Source organism: Capricornis sumatraensis, chromosome 14, assembly GCF_032405125.1.
Source record: "Capricornis sumatraensis isolate serow.1 chromosome 14, serow.2, whole genome shotgun sequence".
In the NCBI taxonomy this organism is placed as follows: Eukaryota; Metazoa; Chordata; class Mammalia; order Artiodactyla; family Bovidae; genus Capricornis; species Capricornis sumatraensis.
This window is the reverse complement of record NC_091082.1, coordinates 9,340,519-9,345,208: the sequence shown is the minus strand read 5'-3', so window position 1 is coordinate 9,345,208 and position 4,690 is coordinate 9,340,519. Positions and strand designations below refer to the sequence as shown.

Sequence of the window (4,690 nt, the reverse complement as noted above, 5' to 3'; positions counted from 1 at the left end):
TAAACCTATAAAGTGACATTATCATTAGATAAATAATGATGTTGTTTACAAGTATTAGTAATAATTTTTAGTTATAGAGACTGAGTATCCCTTGAGTTACACATTTGAAAGAGAGAAGCAGGTATATAGTGAAGTGTTGATTCTTTTTTCTTTCCTGTTAGGATATTTATGATGGATTAATTCTTGATTTTATCTGTCAGTTCAGTTAAGTCATTTAGTTGTGTCCGACTCTTTGCAACCCCATGAATTGCAGCATGTCAGGCCTCCCTGTCCATCACCAACTCCCAGAGCCTACCCAAACCCATGTCCATCGAGTCGGTGATGCCCTCCAATCATCTCATCCTCTTTCCTCCCTTTCTCCTCCTGCTCTCAATATTTCCCAGCATTAGGGTCTTTTCAAATGAGTCAGCTATTCACATCAGGTGGCCAAAGTATTGGAGTTCCAGCTTCAACATCAGTCCTTCCAACGAACACCCAGGACTGATCTCCTTTAGGATGGACTGTTTGGATCTCCTTGCAGTCCAAGGGACTGTCAAGAGTCTGCTTCAACACCACAGTTCAAAAGCAGATTTTATCTGTACCCTCTGGTTAATTTCATATACATTACTGAAAGATCAGCTGGTAAGGATTAGTTATATTCATACTAATTTAAATACAGCTTATAGACAGGCATTTTTTATGGCTATATTACTATTTGTGATATTAAGTAACTGTGTGTGAACCTTTGCTTGGAAAGTGAGAGTCACTCAGTTGTGTCGGATTCTTTGCGACCCCATAGACTATACGGTCCATGGAATTCTCCAGGCCAGAATACTGGAATGGGTTGCCTTTTCCTTCATCAGTGGATATTCCCAATGCAGGAATTGAACCCAGGTCTCCTGCATTGCAGGCAGATTCTTTATCAGTTGAGCCATAAGGGAAGCCCAAGAATACTGGATTGGGTAGCCTATCCCTTCTCCAGGGTATTTTCCTGATCCTGGAATCAAATTGGGGACTCCTGCATTGCAGGTGGATTCTTTAACAACTGAGCTATCAGGGAAGCTCTTAATTTTCATCTAAATTACTAATCTGTTCCTTGATATTAAGTGTAAAAACAATCCATACATAGATTTTTTTTCATTGCAACTTTGTTAATTCAAGTAAGCTCTAGCAAAGATTCTAAGCAGGAAATGCATTTTGGAAATCGGTATGAAGCACAGTAATGAAAGCTGTATGACAGCGCTGTGTCAGATGTTTGGTATTCAGTTTTTATCACTCTTGGAAGAAAAGATCCAGATATTCAGCTCCCTCTGGTTATAAATGGAACAATTTTCTTAATTTATACTGAGAAAATGGATGTAATGAAAGGTTTTCATTCTATTTTAAAATTATTGTTCACAAACATATGACTTATAATTTAGTCTTGTGTTCATTTCTCATCACATATCTAATAAAAATTCTCCCATTTGAAATGAATGTGTCACAAATACATATGGCAGTACCAGCATATTTGTAAATAATTTATCAGTTATCAAGGCAAAGTATTTTTTTTCTACACATTTTAAGCAAGATTCTAGCGATTTGCTTATCTGAAAGTGTTAGAGTTGGGTAAAATTTAAATGGCTATGAAAAAGTGGATTTGTTTTAAAGAATAAAATAAAATTAATTGATTTCTTATTTAAAATGTAGTCAAACTGACTTCAGACAGAAAACCTCAAAATACGTAATAATAGTAAATGACAACATAATAATTGGGAATAATTACACTATCAGTAAACAATGGAAGAGTGAAATTAAATCATATTTCTGTGAGCCCTCTGAGACAAACATTAAAAAGTGACCTTTCACATCTTCACAGTGTTTTCTTAAGTAATGATTTTTTCAAAGCTGCAATGACATCCTTAGTCCTAAGACTGTATAGCAAGGTGTTAAACACTGGCGTCACAGCAGTGTAGGAAACAGAGCATTTTGTCGGTTCCTGTGGAATGATTTGGTTTGGGGCGTAAATAGGCAATAGTCACGGAGCCAAAGAATAGAAGCACAACGGTGAGATGGGAAGAGCAGGTGGAGAAGGCTCTGGACCGGCCTGGGGCTGAGCGCGGCTTTCAGACGGCAGAAATGATTTTGACATTTCAGGAGGAAATGAATCAGGAGGAAATGAATCAGGAGGAAAGGAATCGTGGCAAACAGCGCAGCAACCGCATAGACACAAATTTATTAAGCGCAGTGTCCCCACAGGCCAAGGTGATCAACGGGGGATGTCACAGAAGAAGCGGTCGATCTGGTCTGAAGCGCAAAAGGGCAGTGAGGACACCCGGCGTGTCTGTGCTGTCGGGACTGGAATTCCCGCACCCAGGCGCCAGCAGCCGACTGCGGGCCAGTCCTGTGATTCGTGAGCAGAGGGCGGCGCAGAAGCTGCAAGTGGATGCACGGGGCTCAGGCCTCGCTCCCAAGAGGAGCGCCCCCGGAGCAAGGAAGAAGCGCGTCTGATGGCACAGAGGCTGCGCATGGACGCACAGAGCACAGGACTCGCCCCCAGGAGGAGCGCCCCCGGGGCTCACGGAACAAGGAAGAAGCGTGTCTGATGGCGCAGCTCAGTGAAGAAACGCTTCTGTCCTGAGTCCAAAGGGTCACTAGAATCCTAGAGTGACAGATACGTAACAGATTTCCAGTGATGAGAAATTTGCAAGGGAAAAATACAGGGGCGTCTGGAGCATAGGGTCTACCTTCGTGATTATTATGATAAGACTATTTCCTGTTAAGATGAATATGTAGATGAGAAAGAAAATTCCAAATAGAAGTCCCTGGAGGTTTGGAAGATCCGAAAATCCCAGGAGAACAAATGCCATGACTGAAGAGAAATTGCCTTCTGCTGTTTGGTCTCCTGGAAGCATCTGCTATATATATAATTAATGTAAAGTCCTCTATCTCTCTGAGTTGCAGTTTGCCAAGTGATAAAATGTGTGCACTGCACTTTCGAAACTCACTAATTTGAGTCCTAGAAAAGCATCTAAATTAGATATTAAGCCATAGTTTAAAGAAGTTCATTCTTTCACAAAAAGTAATCCATCAGAAAAGAGTAATATCAGGAATTAGGTCTGCTGATAGATGGCTGTATTTTCCCGTTACTGATAATGAAATAATTGATGCTGCATTTTGTTATTCAGCTTTGTGAGACGAATATATAGCTATAGCAAGAAATTTGACAATTTTATTTAGAATGACCTTTCCATCAATTCTTTCTCATGTTATTTCTTTTAAATTAATTGTATTTATTTATATTTTGATTTAAGCTATCCAAATATTTTTGAGTCATCGTGCAACTATAATTTAAAAATAAGCCAGAAAAAGTGATTTGGGGGATGATCTTTGTGATTTTTTTGTGTTATAATAGTTGGTATGGCCAGTTTATTTCAATCGAAAAGAGTCATAAAGAACTCAGCCAAAGAGGTTTTTATCAAATCTCAAACACTGCTTTTGCATTTGAGTGATAATTCCTGCAATCGACAGCCATGCTTTCAATAAATTTCAACATAAAAATGTTATATAAATCGGCTAAGATCAAAGCAAATAAAAGGCATTATTAAAGACTGAATTTTAGGCATGTACAACTCAAAATCTAAGTTACTTTTACTGCAACAGATAATTTCAGGGGAACATAGAATGTATCATTTATATATACTTCTCCTTCCTGGGAACTAACATATATAAATAACCCAATAAGTATTTGATTTACAAATGGATAACAATATTCAATATTAATTAGATTACTATATCCTCCACTAATGATTAGTATGGGATGCACTATTCTCATTATTGTGTTTTGTGTTCACCTCTCTCTCTCTGCACATTGAAATCTTGTCTCAATTCTTCTCCAATATTGTGGTAATATCCTTCTTTCATATTTTTCTTAAGTATTTTGGGGAAAACAAATCAGAGAAAAGTAAAAACAACAATTGAAAAACAAATTGGAAATTAGCAGTCTATAACTGAGTATGAATTTGCTTGACTAAGATTTGTGACAAGTTCTTAATAACATGCAATGATAAGTAATTTTTGAAATTTCCACATGTATTGTGAATATTAAGTAGAAATTGCATGATAAAACCTTTTGAAATGTAGAGAAGTTATTAAACAATTTCTATCCAATTTCTAATTCCCTCCTTAAATATTATAGTAGCATAAAATCTTTCCTTCATATAAAGATCCTGAGGATTTTCTCCATGAATTTGGAATGTTTTCCAGGTGGTGTCAGGGATACCATTCATGCATGGCTTTATTATAATACTGAAAAATATTATGTATTCATCTATGACAGTGAAAGACGTATATACTGACCACACATTGTGTTGGACTCATATTATTTCTGTTTTAATAACCTAAAAAAGTGTACAAACCAAACAGTTGGTGACTACAAATTCCATTCTAAGTCCACTATTTATTTCAGACTTTAATTAACAGTTTCTATTTGTGTTAAATGATTTTATGTTTACTTTCCAAAACAGTTTAATTGAAATTACAGTGTTCTGCAATACAGAGGGGTTTCCCACATGGCATTAGTGGTAAACAATCTGCCTGCCAGTGCAGGAGATGCAAGAGTTGCAGGTTAGATCCTGGGTCTGGAAGAGCGCCTGGAGGAGGAGATAACAACCTTCTCCAGCATTCTTGCCTGGAAAATTCCATGGACAGAGGAGCCTGATGGGCTACAGTC

General features: G+C 37.6%; 1 pseudogene; it reads right to left on the bottom strand.

Annotated features, from left to right (window-relative positions):
* Nucleotides 1-1,831: 1,831 nt before the first annotated feature.
* Nucleotides 1,832-4,251, bottom strand: LOC138090679 (olfactory receptor 10AG1-like; annotated as a pseudogene).
* Nucleotides 4,252-4,690: the final 439 nt, after the last annotated feature.